Source organism: Mastomys coucha, unplaced genomic scaffold (assembly GCF_008632895.1).
Source record: "Mastomys coucha isolate ucsf_1 unplaced genomic scaffold, UCSF_Mcou_1 pScaffold21, whole genome shotgun sequence".
Taxonomy (NCBI): Eukaryota; Metazoa; Chordata; class Mammalia; order Rodentia; family Muridae; genus Mastomys; species Mastomys coucha.
Genome location: NW_022196904.1, coordinates 62,087,481 through 62,106,299, shown reverse-complemented (window position 1 = coordinate 62,106,299; position 18,819 = coordinate 62,087,481). Strand labels below are relative to the sequence as shown.

The window sequence follows — 18,819 nt, the reverse complement described above, 5'->3', positions numbered from 1 at the left end:
GTATTCCCCTACACTGGGGCACAGAACTTTCACAGGACCAAGGGCCTCTCCTCCCACTGATGACTGACTAGGCAATCCTCTGCTACATATGCAGCTAGAGCCATGAGTCCCACCATGTGTACTCTTTGGTTGGTGCTTTAGTCCCTGGGAGCTCTGATGGTACTGGTTAGTTCTTATTGTTGTTCTTCCTAGAGGGCTGCACTGAGCACAGGGTCCCCAATGAAGGAGCTAGAGAAAGGACCCAAGAAGCTGAATGGGTTTGAGGCCGACTTCTGAAATCCACATTCTGGAGAGCAAGCATGTACATATACCTGCACACATTAAACACACCCATACCACGCCCACATTAACAATCCTAGACATGCACATACACATGCAAAACAGAGAAAATAAAAATGACAAAATGGACAGAAATGGGAGGGACACATGATGGAGGGGGATAAGGAGGAGCTAGGGAACAGAGGGACAGGAAGTAGGAAGAAGAGAGAAAAGGAAGAGCCAACATGTAGTTCATATTGAGAAATTCTTTTCCTATAAGAACTTCTGTGAGTAGTGCTTTTCAAACCCCTGGATGGAACCCATCTAGATAACCAAGGAAAAAACTTTGTTCACAAGGCCAAGTAAATTATAGTACTAACTACTATAGTACAAGTACACAATGCACTAAGTAACAAAGTAACAAGTAATCCAATAGATGGACTAGGACTCTAGTCTCATCCATAGGACTCTAGTGTTGTCTAGCTCCCTATTGAACTCTCCATCCCAGATAGACATTTTCAGTTAAAGTTGCATCTGCTGTAGTTAGAAGCTAAAAGTGAATCCTGGGTACAAACCGGTTTGAAATTCTTATATACAGAAGAGCCAAAACTTACCATTTTAATATACTGCCATCAAAGAAAATGGTCACATCAAGGATAATCAGCAATCACCAGTGCTTCTCTGTTGTCCCCAAAATGTCCAACTAGGGCCCAGTTTCCCTATTCCTTATCCCACACAGAGCTTTTGTCAACATCGGTAAAGAAAGCCTAACTCCTCCATGGCTTACCGAAGCCATGCTTAGGTCTGCCTAGAGGGGAGGGGAAAAGCCCGTGTGAATGGGGAAAGAGGTTGGGGAGAGGAAGGAATGAACCTATAGCAGCACAAGCCTTCCAGAGACATGTCCCTTCAGAAGCGGCTTACCCTCCTTCAAGAAGACAATGAAGGTGCTCAGTCTCTCTCAGGCTGAGTCTGTTGGTATTTAGCCCTAGCCAGCACCCTGGAACCTAGTGTAAGGAAAGTGTGAGGGTCCAGAGAAATCATTCACAATAAACACGAAAGTGGCCTTTTGACTTCGGGCTCATTAATCGCCACCTCTTAGATATACATTGTCTAAGATAACTTTCAAGCCTACTGCTTTGATCTCCAGACCAATATTAGGATTTTAAGTCACCCCATGGGCATCCCAACAATGTTTGACCCAGAGGAGACTAGATTTGAGCTCCCTTGGTTATAGAAGAGCAGAGACAGTGACAGGAGGAACTAGTTAAACATTTCTCAAGATGTTAAGCAAGAGTGGTAGTGTGACGCTATTTGACTTGTTTAGGGATAATGGGGTTGTCCAGAATTATGCCACGTTGAGAAAAAAATAGTTGCTGTCCATTTTAAGAAAATTGGCCCTCCACCTTTGTCAGACCCATGATGTTGGCAAGAGTGAGCTGGGAACTTGAAGAGCATCTGGTCTGGATCCCATGGTGAGCAGTAATAACCAGGATGAGGCATCGTGCACAGCAGGTGTGCACAGGTGGGCGAGGAGCAGGAAGCAGGCCCACTGTGGTATGGGAGTTGCAGAACACAGACTGGTTTCACAAAGTCCTGAAATTACTTCAAGGGACTCAGAGGGCTAGTAATTTTTAGCAGTCAGGCCTGTAGGTGCCCAAATGACATAATTAGGTCATTAAAAGTAAATGTGATAGAACTTTATATTGAACCAAATGCTTCCTCAATAGGGGCCATGGAATAAAAACATTTTCTGATATTAAAAGGATATGAAATTTTATTTTATGCACAGATAAGATCTGAGTAATCTATCTATCTTCACAGATATAAATGGACGTGTGCCACAGGCTGAAAAATGAAATATAGTCTCTTTCTACTGATTCCCAGAGATAATGGGTAACTAAGTACTTTCTTTTGCAAAAGATATTCTAGACATCCTAGGCGACAGTTCTAAAGGAAGCAATTCTAGAACTATCCACTTACCTCCAGATCCTGAAAAGTTGGAGAGGACTTGCTAGTGACAGCTTGAGGTTGGCATGTGCCCTGTGAGTTTTTGATGGGATAAATCTGTAGAGAGCTTCATGGAAAGGATTTGATCCTTGTGCCTGCAGAATTTCTATTGTGTGACTCAGTTTCAGGAAGTTTCTGGAGGAAGGTTTTGGCCTTAGTAGAGGGAGGTATGAACTGAAGATCTGAAATTTGGAGATTAGAGCCCTTAGAGGATTACCCACCAATGAGGAGCAGCTGACAGGATACATGGAAATAGAATGGAGGATTGGTTTATAAGGAGTTGGAGATGAGTTCAGTCACCTATGTGGGGGATCTTTTGAGTATGTGTGCTTGCTGACATCTACTTAGGATATGTGGAGGCCAAAATCAATATTATATGTGGAAGCCAGGCATCAATCTAAGTTTCTGTCTTCACTTTTTAAGAAACCTCTCTCTTTTGACTTTCTTCCTTCCTTCCTTCCTGCCTCCCTTCCTTCCTTCCTTCTTTCTTTCTTCCTTTCTTCCTTTTAAACATAAACATACTGTCTAACTAGTGTGTATCTAGTCAAGAAAGCTGGGCTGAATGGCCAGTGATTTACCATGTATCAATCCTTCTCTGCTGCTACACATTGTGATTAAAAATACATGCCCATGAATACTGTTCTTTTCTATGGAGTTCGAGATGGAACTTTGGCCCTCATCCTTGTACATCCATCAAATGCTCTCCTAGCTGAAGCACATTCCTTGCCCCTATTTTCTAATGCCCAGAAAAATCTAAAGAGCACTGAGAAGTCCAAAACAAATCAAACATTATCTTTAACTTCTATCACAGTTGACTAGAAGCAAAAGTTCTGTTTGACTACCATCATTGCCACTAATCTGTTTCCTTCTTCAAAAGAAGAGAAAAAGCATCTGTTGGAGTCAGAAACCTCATTAAATGAAGGAAGGGAGGGACAAGAGATGTCTAGTGAAGGAGTCAACTACAGTCTGGGGCAAGGAGTTTTAATTCTGATGACTTAAATGTTATTGCAATTATGTTGAACATGGCACACACCGCTGTGAGAATACTTTTACAGAGTAAAATGACTAGGGATTCATTTGTTCTGTGGGAGAGAATAGAAAACTCATGGGCCTGCCCTTAAGGTCATGAGATGTGGGAAGACATGCCATCCTACAAGTGTTTGAAGAACAACAGCCTGTGGAGCAGAGTTTGCATACCTGTCATGACTACAATGGAAGGTCTTTCATTTAATGCACCTTGTTGGTCACACCTGCCCAGGACATATCACTAATATTCAGTAGCTTGGCTCCTGCTTCACTTATTTTTGTCATTTTCATTGTGACAGTTTTGAAAAACCACCTGAAAGTTTCTCCATAGTCAGTATCTCTGCTTCAGTTTCTCCCTGCCACATGTACACTGTCCTTCAGTCCCTTCTGGTACTGGGCACTATGTGACTCTAGCTCTGAGATACACTCCAATTCACTCCCCAGAAACCTGTCTGAAGATTGGATAAAGCCTCATATTAGCAAGCTTTCTCTAGGGCTAAGGTCCAATCAAGTGTGGATGGGTGCAATTAGCTTTCTCTTCTTTCTCCATTCTCATTCCTGCACCACTGGTAGACTTTCAGATGACTCATCACCCTCCCCAGTATAACCTCCTCAGTATAACAATTGAAGACGTAAATGGCTCTTGGGAATTTTATAGAATTTATAATATTGAACTACCTTTATGTATTAAATATTAAGTAAAGAGCTTACTCTCTATGTATTCAGTATCTGTTTAAAATTCATCACATGATTCTGAAGCTGTGACTCAACAATTTGATATCTTCAAGGCAAGGGGGAACTTACCATCCATTGCATTTCACTTGGAGGTAAATGAAGTTGGTCCAGGCACTCTAGTTGGCAGAGTGTATGCTATATTAAGTTGGATATAAGTGATCATGAGAAACAGAAAGCAAGCCTCAAACTCTAAATGCAAACTTTAAAATATACTTAGCTGAAATAATAAGGAAGACTATATAATTTATTATGAACTTCAGTGGAATTGCAAAAGGTGTGGGCGGTCAGAATCTTTCAATGTTCTTGTCTCTTTGGTCACCTTGACAGCTAAATTATTAGGAGGCAGGATGAGAACGTATTTTATAGCCAAGAAGGTGGGCTTCTCAGAAAATAATGTTAAGGTTAAGCTAATTTATTGAAAATCTGGATAGACATGTTCTTAATTTCCTTATGACTAGCTCTGACCTCTGTGGAGGAAAGACTTTTAAAATTTGTTATTTCTGTATTTCCTGAGTAATTTGTTTGGTAGTGAAGAAGTTTGATTATTTTTTTATAGTTGTTTTTCTTATTTGAAGGAACTCTGAGTTTACTTTTTGGTTTTTATATTGGTTTATCTCCAAGTTTCATTTGTACTCAAACTCCATGCACTGGGCTAAGAGGCTTTCTATTAGGTTAATACCCGAGGTTACAGCATAGGATTGCTTACTTAGAAGAGTGGTAAGTTTATGCACTTTGAATTCATACTTAGCATACCTAGGTCTTAAATATGAAGCAAGCTATCTGCTTTTGTGACCAATAACCACTTCCCCCCCATCTCTCTTTACAGATTTCTCTGGGAATTTTCTGGTTTTATAATAGTTTGTACTTGATATCATTAACAAACACTGTCATCAGCGACTGTAAGTGGAGTTTACACAGTATAGCTGATATGATATAAGCACATTAAAAATGAGCAGTCGAGTGTTTTGATTCAGGAGTGAATACGACCCACCTGAGCAGCCCAGTCAATCACCATCAGTGCTCAAGAGCACGGAAACCAAATCATGCCCATGCGGTATACTTATTGCTCAACACCAAGTAGTCTACCTTCCCCATGTTTAAGGAATTGGTTGAGGTGAGCATCACAGCTACTGATGTAGGGGACTCTGATGGATAAAGAGCATGTCTTCACAGATGCCAGAGCTTGAGGTTATTATCCCACTATTACCATCATGGAGCATTGTACAATTGGGAACTTCATATTATTATACTTGTTGGATACTATCGCATTTGGAACACCCATATTATTTTTCTTTTGGTTCCAACACATCACTATTAGTGAAACAAAGAAACAAGGAACAAACACTCACTCACAAAAATTATGGGCAAAGGCAGAACTCTAACAAAATCTGCCTTCCCTAAACTCTCATTTACCAGGCTTCCTGGCAATGGGTGGTTACATGGAGGCTGAAACAGTTGAGACAGTTGAGCTGCTTTAACCACAGTTTTCTATGTGGATGTGGTTATTCTATGACTCTGGAAGTCAACAGCTCCTCAAAGATGATCAAAGAGAGAAAACAAAATGCATAGCTGTATTAGTCAGGTATAATCAATGAGGCTAGATATCAATATTAGTATTGGATAGCTATACTTACCTGTATGTGATATATACTTACTAATATATACAAGCACAGTATCCTGTACTCATGCAGTGGAAAGAGCTGATTACCTGTCTGTATGTGCCAGAACAGGAGTTCTGCAGAATAGGCAGGAAGAGAGGCTGGATAAGAAAAGACAGGAAAAGATGGATAAATGTAAGCTCATGGAAAATGGCATAAATTTGTGTCAGTATTTGATTCCTCCAGCTTACAGCCATTCTCCTGAAGCTGGGTCCTTCATCATGGCACTACACACATATGTAGCCCAGGGATTCAAAATCTTCCTGTAGGTTCAACCGGGAAGGAGAAGCTATGGCCGAAGTAGCTGCTGACTCACATCAGCAGGGCAAAACACCAGGCAGACAACATTGTATGGGATTGTTCTCCACATCTAGTGATTAAATAATTTTCTTATTATTGTTATTTGTCTTCCACATCTCTAATGAGTCACGTGTTATATCCTATCCTAAAAGGAAACCCACGAGTCAAGCCTTGAAATTCTGGGAATATTCATTCCGTCTTTGTGGACAGCACAGGAAGGCAGAAAAGATGTAAGGAAGCCTGGTCACCATGTATTTACCAAATTCTATCCACTGCTGTGAACTGTCTGCCTATAAAGCTAGAGATAGAAAGAGAGCCAAAGGTTAGTGAGCAACTAGACTGCTTCTCCCATATAAACATAATGTTTTACATAGCTCTGAGACACCAGCTAAGGAAGAACAGTCCACCCAAGGCTATTGGAATAGGTCGAACACCAGATGCTGTTGCTAAGAGACAAATGTGCAAAGACAGCTCTTTCAAGTGAAAACAATTCAACAAGATTTTCGGTGCTAGTTATCTGAACATAAGACCTGTGATTTCTCTTTCTAATTTGGGCCTGAGGTCTTCCTCTGTAGTGTGGCCCTCATCCCACATAACCACCCTTTCAGGGACACCCTTAGTAGAGTTGAGGAGTTAGGTAATACACAAGGAGGGGTTAAAGCCAAAATACATTCAGCAGAAGAAAGCAACCACTTACAGGTTCCAGGGAGGTCAGGGTTTCAGACCAGAAGACAAGACCTGGTAGCAAGTATCACCTGAAAAAAGAATCACCAACAGGTAGTGAACAAGAGATGTAATACCCCAGGAACCATACCTTTAACGCTGCTGATCCTAAAATGTAGTGATACACACAGTATAGTGTGTTCCTTTTAGTCAGTACGAAGAACTAGCATGTCCTGCCCTACTTGGCCACTGGAGGAGAAGGTTCAAGTGAACGTGAGGTATTGGTCTATAACTCAAGTTCATCCATCTTAGCTCAGACCCGGCAATAGGCGCAATGCGACTGATGGAGAGCCTGGGTGCAGCCTTGGGCAGTTCTTTCCACAGGCACTCCCCTGGGCTACTATGAGCTGAGTAGCAGGCTCTCTTTTCGAACACAGGAGGTTGTGTGTAGTGATCCCATATCTCCAGAGTGGAGGCCTCCCTGCTTGGACCTGACAAGGAAGAATGTATATCATCCCAACGCTAGGACTTTAGACAATAACAAACATCTAGATATGCCTTTGTAAGCTGTGGCATTGAAAGGGAGCAAATGGGCTCCTCTGAGCCTTTTAAGGCAAAAAAAAGATATTTACATGAGAATACAGTGAAATATCTGGGACAGGTGTACAGGGTCACCATGGACTGAGATGTAATAGTTATTGCCTGAGAATCTATATTTTCCTACAACCTCTACAACTCAATGGCAGCTTAACTCATACATACCATAGACTTCTTGTTCAAAATGATGAGCTTAAAATGCAATATATAACATATTGAGCTGCTGATCTCTCTGTTTACTTGTCTCAGAGAAACAAAGATGATAGAGTCTACTCCTTTATTATATTATCTGTCTATCATCAATCAATGTATGTGTATATAAATGTGAATGAATGTGTGGATGTTAATGTATCCAAGAACAAAGTATCACTGGAATCCATACACTATTGCCGGCTTGAATTTCATTTCTGATACTTGTGTATGAACACACTCCTTCAATGGTGAATTCCATGTGTTTACTTGTTTTATTTGTTCTCGTTTTGCTTATGTTATGTACAAGGCCCTAAATGTTAGGGCAGCATCCTTTCCCTATCCTTCCCTAGGGAAGAAGGTTTAAATGAATTAGCCCTGACTATGCAGCTCTCAAGTGGCTGACCTGGGCTGGTAGTTCAGGCCTATGAGACTGCAGTTCCAATTCATTCTTATTGTTATGGTCAGTCTTTGAAACATAAAGTAGGACTTGGTTTAGACTTGACACCAAACAGCTAGGTTCATGGACGAACATGAAGCTTTGTGTGGGTATTGTGGGGAAAAATTAGCATGCTTGGATAGTATGCTGTTTTTAGATAATAAAAATAAATGATAGTCACAGGAAACATGCTCATGAATAGAGTTATTGGTTAGAGGCATACTGCTTTGTCCCACTGGACTCTTAGGTGAATGGAAGGGATACGCTGACATTCACATGTTCTGAGTTTTGAGATTCCGGTAATTGGAAAGGTGAAGTGAAACTGTGAAAGTCTTAGCTGGCCCATGAAGGACAATGGGCCAATATAAAAACTCCACAGGTAACAGAACATGGTACAGAGAACAGAGGAACAGGGGCTGATGGGAAAGAAATTTGGGGTACATCCACTTGCCTGGATAGGGAGTCTCACCTTTGGGACTCATTTAACCCATGTATAAGAAGAAGCTCGGTTGTTGGAAGATTAAAAGATAGGGGGTATGTTCTTTTTTAATCAAATAACACAATATTAATGCACATGAATTTGATTTAAAAATATCTATGGGAGAGAAACCATTTAAAAACTGTGCTTTTACAAATAACCCCCAAATTAATATTAGGAATAATGGAAATGTGCAAATAGTCTGAATTTTTAGCATTAATGAAATTAAATGGGAATTTGATTATGCTGTGTTGCAGCAACACATAATGTTCTCAAGCAGAACCTCTGCAAATCTGTTAATTCTGCCGGTGATTAGATATGTGCATTTCAACACATCTTGCTGCCCTTTGAATCTAGCACAATCAAGATGTTAGAATGTAAGTTATTTTCTGGTTATTAGGATGCATTTCAATCTTCATCTTTAATCAACTGAAGATTCACAAGATGGCTTTGAAAGCCTACTGGTGTGAGTGTGTGTGTGTGTGTGTGTGTGTGTGTGTGTGTGTGCGCGCGCGCCACAAGCTGATGAGCTGTCACCCTTGTCTCCTGTATTTCAGAATGTGCCCTCTGGTATCAGTTATTAATACAGACTCTGCTGAGTTTCATTCGTTGGAAAGTAAGGCAAGTATTGGAAGGCAGCTTGCTTCTCTAAGTCCTTTTTTTTTTTTTTTGAGGGGGAGGTGTCAGCGGGGTGGGCGGGGTGGTGCCTTGTAGCTTGGCCCCTCCTGTCAGAGTCTGAAGGGGGTAGTCATGAAGTACAGGGAAGGCAGCGTTGCTAGATAACGCCTGGCTGCCCTCTGACCTGCAAGCCTAAACTGCGGTTTGCACAGCTGAGTCTGGGAAGCTGTGTTCCAGGGAGGGAGAGCTGCTAGTTAATGGTCAGGACACCAAGTCACAGACTCATGCCAGGAAGACACAGGGCATGATCTGGATGAGCTGCTCTTCCAGGCCTCCCTCCAGTGGCTGCTACAGGCACTCCAGTGTGCAGAATGTGAGGAGTTCTCAGCCATCAGGAACCTATAAGTTTTCTGGGTCTTCCAGTAAGACTGAAGGAAGCCACGTATTTATGGGGTGCTGCCCTTCAGATCTTCACAGTTTCATACTAGAGAAGTACAGCTTCTCTTAGATTACTGCCATGTCCAGGACTAAATATATATTCCAGAACTTAAAGTGTACATGAGAGGAAGAAGTACAAAGACAGAGCAAGATACACACATACACACACACACAGGGGGGGTGGGGAGACACAGAGAGACAGAGAGATAGCGAGAGAGAAAGTGAGACAGAGACTGAGAGAATCAGAAAAGCAGAAAGAATAAGTTTTTGTCAGGGATCTGAGTGAATGGTGAGTTGCAGAGATAGGAAGAAAAGACAGTCATATTTTTTTCCTACTAAATGCTGCTAGAATATGAATAGGGCTCAGAGAAAACTGAGAGCAAATGAGCCACACACAGACAGAGACACAACAAGAACAGGAGAGGAGATAGGAGCTACAGGAGGGCAGAGACAGACACAAACACAATCGCGGTCACAGAGCAAGACACACAGAGAGGGACATTGACAGAGCTAGATAGAGTTAGATCCAGATACAGAGACACAGAGACACATATTCAGAGAGGAAGACATACAAAGACAGAGCGAGAGAGAGAGAGAGAGAGACAGAGACAGAGACAGAGAGACAGAGAGAGGGAGAGAGAGAGACAGAGAGAGACAGAGAGACAGAGACAGAGAGAAACATAGACACAGACAGAGACAAACACAGACACAGACAAACAGAGAAACACAGACAGACAGACACACACAGTGGCAGACTGACTGACAAACAGAGACAGAGAGAGAGACAGAGAGAAGGGGAGAGGGAGAGAAAATGAAAGACAGAGACAGAGAGAAACATAGACACAGACACAGACAGACACACACACACACAGAGAGAGAGAGAGAGAGAGAGAGAGAGAGACAGAGACAGAGACAGAGAGACAGAGAGACAGAGAGACAGAGAGACAGAGAGACAGAGAGACAGAGAGAGAGAAACAGACTAAGAGAATCAGAAAGGCAGAAAGGAAATTACAAGGTAACAAAACTGTTTTCCCAAAGAAGGCAGGAAAACAAAATAACACAAAACATACACAGGCACACACACACACACACACAGACTGCTGAGCCTTTGTGGGGAGAGACTGCTTGGACTACAAGGTGTTTTGGAAGCAGGTGCTCACATAAGCTTAACTGCTGAGGTTGATGGAAGGAAATGCCCCAGCCGGAAGCCCTCCCCCATGCTCTCCTAGCAAGAACTGGGTTCCTCAAAGAACCTTGAGGAAGCTAACAAGGGATACCTGGGAACACAGGGGAAACAGAGATAGCAGTGTCAATGACTTCTTGGTTCAGCTGAATCCTTCAGAAGTGCCTCCTTTCTATTATTCCATATCATCCCAATCTTTCTTCCTACAGTTGAGTTTCCCTTGGCTGTCCTGTGAACACAGCTCTCTCAGAGTTTTTCCTCACTGGCTTTACAATTCTACACACCCCTCAGCTTACAATGGGGTTATTTCCCAGGAAACCTATTAAAAGTTGAAACTGGCATAAGCTGAAACTCTCTTCTGGGAAGATAACGTCCCAAACAACAGAGCTTGCCATCTCAGAGTGATGTGGGATACTGTTACCTACCATTCGGGATTTCCTGGCTGTTTGAGAACTGATCCTACCCCATATTAATTTATAATATAAATGGACATCACTTTTGCATAAATAAAGGAAACAATTAGTAGGCACAGAGATTGCAAGACTGTGTTTTTGAAGAATCCTGCTATATGCTAAGCCTTCCTAGGCAGGGCGAGTCAGTGGTTTTCCCTACTTTAAAGCTGTGCTCCCTGGGGTACCAAACCTCACACAATATCAACAGCAGTTTCAAGTGATGGATGGTGGGGGCAGGTTTATTAAAGGGAAGATGTCAGGGTGGTCAAGAAAGGGGATTCATATGGTATTAGCAGTCCTGGGTATTGAGGGAAACAGTGATCCACCTCCCACTTGCAAGCCACTTGGCCAATGCATTATGACATTCACCTTCTGAATGGTCACAGCATTTGCACAGTACACCATGACCTATGTCACATTTTAACTATCAGTAGTGCCAAGGACTACCCAGGTGGACACCATATTCTTCTATCTTTCCCTTCCACTGTCACCCAGATACTAGAGAGAAAAATAGGTAAACTTAGCCAAAGGTCAGAGCGTTTGGCTTGTTGAGAAGACAAGCCAAGATTCTGATGACTGATCCGCTTTTTGAGGGGCATCCTAATACTTGTTTTGTGGATCAAACGCCCACACACTTCAGAGAACTCTGTGACCTCTACCAGTGTCTGTAGGAAAGTTTCTTCTCTGTGAAATGCAGCTGAGTTATGTGGAGAATGAACCCTAGGAAATTGCAGATTGGTTCCTAACCAAAGCTACTACTACAAGAACCACTGGGCTACCTGTCTCTGGTGGGACTTGCCAACCATGTCTCACACGTGGCAGAGAAAGGCAGTGTAAGCAAAGGGAACCCTTCCCTTCCTGGAGATATTGTCTTGCTCAGGATCCTGTCCCTTTCACTTAAGATCTGTTTAAACTTGGACATGAATATCTTGGCTCGGCCTTGACACAGCTCGTGTTCGACCTTTTTCCGGAATGTGGGAAATCCCAGTTCAGTAGGTGGTGCTGTGTACCTTCCAGTCAGCCTCAGACTGCACCCTGGCCTTGAACTAGGGCAGCCTCCGGGATCTAGATTTCGCTTGTTATATTAAAGGAGACTTTAAATGTCACCACAACATCAAAGGACATGTGCTATTTTACTTATAAGGTTTTTAGGTACAAACACAGCCAAATGGACTCTTTTTTTCCCATGCTCTTTCAGAATGAGTTATTTATATTGCATAGGCATTATTTATGTGTTTGCTTATTAGGACCACAACCAAGGAAGCATCTGGATTTCTTTCTGATCTTCTGTTACAAGGCACCAAGACAATATGTATATACACAATAAAATCTGATGTCTGCTACCTACGGCTTTCGCTCTGCATTAATAAAGCATGCTGGATGCTAGGCATTTGGGATGTATTATTGCCATAATCTTTTCAGAATTTTGTCTATTTTTTCAGCTGAGAAATGGAGATTTTGAAATATTAAATGACATGCTGAAGGTTACACTGCTCCAAAGTGACTAAATGGAGTTTGAAACCAATGTTCTGACATTAAGCTGAATTTCCTTTCTATTGCAATGAACCAGGACCACTGTTAGACAGTGGAACTGCTGATATAAAAAAAAAATTAGGGACTCATTCGCTCTCACTGTGGTAAGATATAAGAAGAATGGGGCACCACTTATTAATTACAAGCAGAGAGCCCCAGAGCCTATCTTCCTGTCTCTAGACCCCACTGCTATGCTTAAATAATTGTCTGACCATTTAATACTTCCTTCATCTTTCTGTATCTTAGTTTCTTAGTCTGTGATATGAAGATAACAACAGCCAGCCTTCAGTTCACAGAGTTATTGTAGGAAGCAACATCTATGATGTGTGTGGAGCCCTCCTTAGCAGCATATGGGTTGGCATGAGAAATGTCTATTCCTGTGTAATCATTGCACAGAAAGGCTATATGTGAGAAATCTCTTCCACAGGTACAGGTATAGGATAGGAAAAAGTCCAGATAGAAGGAGATTGCTGTCAACTCAAGTGATCCAGGTCTTTGTGGGACTGAAGGATTTTAACAACTAGAGGTCATAATTTCAATGACCACATTTTTTTTTATTTCACTTTGCATCACATGTTCTGCTGAGTCCTTTAGATTTCATCTTCCTTAACTCTTGCAAGAAGTCAATGACTTCTTGCACTTTTATTTACCACTTTTACTTCATTCAGTTTTCTTTCTGCCTAAGATTGATTCTTTCTCTCTCTCTTTCTTTCTCTCTTTCTTTCTTCCTTCCTTTCTTCCTTTCTTTCTGTCTGTCTCTCTCCCTCTTTCCTTCCTTCCTTCCTTCCTTCCTCCCTCCTTCCTTCCTTCCTATATTTATATTTGTTTATATTTTCTTGCTAATAAGTGGTAGAACAAGGATCCTTCTCTATCAAAGCTTCTTATCCTCAAATCTGTTTTCAGGAGTCTTGAACTGAAACATCAGTTACAACTGGGTTTGAAGTGAAGGTGACTCCTGTGTCCCTCTTCACACTCTTGTTTAGAGTGCAATGAGAAGACCACCTGGGTACATGGAGGTTAACATTTGAGACAGGTAGGGCAAAGACCAGAAAGCTGAAGGGGACAGAACTTTATGTTGGCTGTGTCATTAAGCACAAGTTAGAAACTTTGGATGTGGGCTGATGCTGAATGCAGAACAATTGGAGAACTTCCAGTTTGAAGGTTTTGTTATTGTTTTTGTGAGATATACTTCCATGATACTTGAAAATGAAGCTTGATTGATCTCTAGCTTAGTCAGATTATATTTGAGAAATGGACTCCTTAGGATTAAATCCCTCTATTATGTTTCATTGTTGAAATTATAGAGTTATTTGGTTCTGTCTTAAACGAAGCTGTTTGAGATTTGAGAAGATGAAGAAAGATGGCAGAGAAGTGGGAAATGGTGACATGCCAATTGGTTGCCTTCAGCTTTCCATCTCCTCCTCCTTCATTAATTCATATGCATTCACCACCCAAAAACACATTTGGAAAATGTTGCTAGCCATTCTTTCGTGTTAATCTAATTTAAGACTTTTCTATAGAACCCAAAGAATTGTACTCTTGAGTGTAGACTTTAAGTTTAAATCAATATCTTCTCATTATCCAGAAAGATTCACGTACAATACTTTTTCTTGAATGCTTAACTACCTTCCCTCCTTCCTTCCCAATTATTCTGCACAATGCAGCAGGATGCATGGGCTTTCTGCTCTTTTTTTTTTTTTTTAAATCATTCTCAGTATTACCAGATTACAGGAGCTTGGCTGGTAAATAGCAGCAAACAGGGCTCCATTCCTCTTCCCTTTCAGCAAGTTTGTAGGAGAGTAGGGCTCTTAGTAACTGCCTTTGTGGTTTGTTTATTGTTTTAATGAGCCTTGGCAGCATAATCACAGCACCATTATGACCTGGCCACACCACAAGGAGAGGAAGTTCCCGGAATCCTCCTCCTAGCTCATCTTTTCATGTTGCTGGAAGCCTGTGCCTCTGGTCAGTTTGCTCCACAAGCTTCCGGAGTTCAACGGGTCTTTGTTCTTATCAGTGATGCCCTCCTGTCCCCTATCCCTCCCTCTCCTCTTCCTTCTTCCTGTAGACTTTGAGGCTTCAAGTATCAAGCTGAGATGGGGTGGGGGCTGGGGGGGAGGGAGGAGCAGCGTGAATAACATTTCTTAAGCCGGAACTATCCAGGAAAGAAATGCTGGCCAGGAAGGGGCGGGTAGCGGGCCTCTGGGATAACAGCCTCCCACTGCTTTCTTCCTCCTGCCTTTGTCAGTTGTAGATAGAAACTGATACATTTCACATGGTTTTCTCCGGAGACCACAGTTATTAAGAAAGTGCCAATAGTATATTTAACTGGACTAGCACAGAGTGGGGAAGTGTGTGTGTGTGTGTGTGTGTGTGTTGGTACGAAACTGTACAGTGGGGTTTTGTGCACTTTGGGAGAAATTTATCCTTTGAATTAGAAGAATGAGCCAGACAGATTGTTCCTGAATAAAGATGAAGATTTAAGAATGCCAGGCTTGCCATCCTGTCTGCTGCAATACCATGAACACGGTACTATTTGATGTCACCCAGAGGTTCTGGTTTGATTGGGCAGCTCCGTGGAGTCCCAAATAAAATGGACTTTGCCTTTTTATGAACTTGAACGTGAAGTGTAATCTTAATATTCGCTAGTAGTGTTGTATATAGGACTATTTTCTTTTGGCAGAAAATAGGAAGGATAATAACAATAATTTTGCACTGATTTAAAAAAGGTAATGTAGGTAGAATACCTATCACTCACATTGGAAATAAGGAAATCCTCTCTCACAGCAGGTGGAGAGGCAAGGACCAGCTTTGGTTGTTGTTCTCTAACTTCCACATCCTCTCTTTGACATGCACGGGATCTCATACCCCAAAACCTTCACATTCACAAATGCAACACACATACACACATACACACACACACACACACACACACACACACACACAAAACCCCACATATGTTGAATACCAAGTACATAGTATATTAGAAGCTTTATCAATATCAGCTCTATCTCTGATTCTCTTCCATCATCTCTAGCTCCTCCTCTCTCTCCTTCCCTCCTTAATCTTCCTTGAACTCAAGTAAGTCTAGAAACTATGGAGAATAAGTCTGTTTCTGAGCCTTATCATGAAAAAGTCCCATCCCAATGTGACTCAGTACAAAGTTGACACTAAAGTGTTCTTAAGTGGACACAAAGCTCCTCGTGTATTATCAAGAGGAAGAGAAGCCTGATGCATAGCAGTGGTTAATTCTTTGATCATTTCTCAATCCCAGTGTTGCACCCAAGCTCAGTTTCCTTCCATGAAATAGTGGGTGAAACCTCATGGGTCAGCCAGCCAGTTATTGGTTCATAATCTTGAGAGTTAGAAAAGCAAAAAAGGAACATGGTATCCTTTTGTCTGCATTCTCTCAATAGGATTTTTCAGAAAGAAATACAGATGGATTGCTTTAAGATGAACAGGTTAAAAATTAAATGAAGAGGGAATTTTATTCATTTTCTTTTGATAAATATTTCTTATTCACCCTTCATGCTTCAGATATGGGTATCATAATAGACAGTAAGTCAACCATAGACCCTGTTCCCATGTCAGCAGTGGCTCAATAATGGCCAGGAACTTCTTTAGGTCTTCTTCCTGAAATTCCCCTACAGTCTTGGCTCGCACTCTGACAATTTGATTAAAATGATGTATTCCCATGTCAGTTTTCTAGACCTTCAGTAACAAAATCTCATTGACCAGGGGACTTACTGAGAATAGATCATCTTGTTCAAAAACTCCACCTCCAAAATATGTTGCAAATGCTACTCCTTTATGAGGACTCTGTGTGATCATCCTTTCAATATCTCACCAGTGGGTTTGGGACCACTCCTGTCTCTACCTCTGTACCAGTATGGTGTCTTCTCATATAGCCTTGTAATGTCCTTAAAGTCTTCACATCTCTGTTGGTGTCTACTGCCTGTCTATAGAACAACACCAGCCATACTGGATTTTAGTCAACCCTGTAGCTACATCTGAACTTGACTGTCTTTATGAAGACCCCAGTTCAAACCCAGTGACATTCTAAGTGCTGGTCTTTAAGGTCCCAGTGCATTTTAGAAACAAGAGTCATTTCACAACTATCGATATTTGTTTAGTCCCAGATCTAAACAGATCAGACTTCTTCTACTTCTTTTCTTGGGACAAGGGCATTTAGAAACCAGCCACCATATTGTGAGGAAACAATGATGTTTTTGGAGAGGCCATTTGGCAAGGGACTGCAGTGACACTCTCTTCACCAATAGACCTGACTTCATTTCCCAGAAGCCACTTGCTTACTGTGTGAATGCTCCATCTTGCAAATGGACCTTATGTGCTTTTCAGTGGAGTGGATTGAACTCATTCTTATAGAGCAGATATGTGCTACTACTGAAGATTCTGACCCAAACTGCATTGTCATAAGCAAAAGTACCTACTGTTTTAAGCTACATAGGAATAGGTAACCTCAACAATATCCCTGAGAGCAGTTGCACAGCAAGTAGTTTCCTTTGAAAAAAGGTGAGGAGGGAGAGACCCAAGGTCTCAGGAAACAATGAACAAGACGTTTAGAATAGTATGTTCCCAGGCCTTTTCCTTAGTAAGTAAATGCTCATGCTGATGGCTCAGTCCTGGGTGCTTTACCAGTTTGACATTCCAAGCAGAGGGATTTATCTTGGCCTATCTGACTCTGATAAGCCTCTCCTTTAAAAACCCCTTCACTCTCTTTCTTTGCATGTGCATTTCCCTTTTAGGAAGCAGGAAGGGTGGAGTCCATGTAAGTGAGTGATGGCAGGACCTATCCAAAGTGAACTCCATTTACCTTCTGCTCCTTCATAATGGCACAGAAAATGGAGCATAAAAATACTCCGTGGAAGGATAAATGCTTTGTACTAAATGTGGAGGAGGCAATGAAGCAAGGGTCCACCTGAAGAGCAAGAGGGGAGTCACAGGCCAACAGTGTTCCTTTGCCTTTTCTTCTCTCAGAACTGTCCAGATGAAGCTATTTGATGTAACACTTTCAATACAACAAGTAGTGTTAAAGGGAAGTTGCACTGGAGATAAGCAAGATGGTCTCTTCTGACAGGGTTCCCTTTCAAAGCAGGCCATGCAGAGAGCAGCAAAAGCACACCAGTGGAGAATAAGACTGTCTAGTCTACAAATACGCCAAAAGTGATTGTTTACATTCTGAGTAAGTGCTGAAGAATGGGTTGAAATGGACAGAGTTAGATTTGGCACCTCTATTGCTCAGCAGCAACTTGACAGCATTGGGTGGTGATATCAGGGATATCAGGTGTGTTTGGTTCAAGGTCACTGAGTAGTCAAGGCTAGGGCACCTTATGTGTTTTGAACCATGTATTCTTGGTTTGTCACAATAGATATTACTTTACACATGCCAGCCACTGTTGTGGGCATTGGAGGACACAACAATTCTGTTAATGTGGTACATTGGATCAGGAAAGAAAGAGCCACCATACACAAATCATGCACACAACTTTGAATTAGAATAAGGCGATGAAGTACAGGGTTAAAGCTGTCAACCCTTTCATTCGAAGACCTTTTGTTCAAAACCTGATATTTCTTTCTGACTTACTGAAAAAGGCCCAAATGTCTTTTCATGGCATTTAAGATCCTGCACAGTCTAGTTCTTATTATATTTCCCAAATTATATTTCTTTCTGCTTTCCTCATTCTGCATTCTTGTATGCTTTGGTCTTACACGGGGTTGGGGAGAATAGCTCCTGAGTCTGAGTGCTCGAGTTCACATCTGTGTCATTTCAGTCATTAACTATATGCACAACCTTGGGAAAGTTACTAAATCCCTCAAGGTCTCAACACAGACTTCTTCAGTAGCTGGCTAGAATCTCACTGCCTTCAACTCAAAGACTAAAAATGAGGTAGTATTATGGATATAGGACAACAGAATTCATAGGAAAGCAAACCCTATAGGATATTTGCTGGTGTTATTTCACTTTATATGTGAGTGGATTTTTATACACACACACACGCACACACACACAACTTGATATTGGCTCTATTTTAAATTTGAGTACAATTGTTTTCATGCCACATAGGAAGACTCAGGCTATGTCTGTATTACAAGCACAATTGATAGATGCTGAAGAAAATGTAAACTTGCTGGCATGCCTTGTAAAGGATGGATAAGATCCAGAACAGGAAGAAATGCTGTTTCAGGGTACCCCAAATAGTTAATTAGGATGCTGTCAGTTGAAAGTG

The 18,819-nt window shown here is 41.6% G+C and overlaps 1 long non-coding RNA gene across 1 annotated transcript; it reads right to left on the bottom strand.

Moving 5' to 3' along the window:
- Positions 1-2,237: 2,237 nt before the first annotated feature.
- LOC116100573 lies at positions 2,238-6,755 on the bottom strand. The gene is made up of 4 exons (XR_004122639.1): positions 6,682-6,755; positions 5,682-5,785; positions 4,096-4,161; positions 2,238-2,447 (listed from the first exon to the last, which is right to left on the bottom strand). It is a non-coding gene; the product is annotated as an uncharacterized LOC116100573 (long non-coding RNA).
- Positions 6,756-18,819: the final 12,064 nt, after the last annotated feature.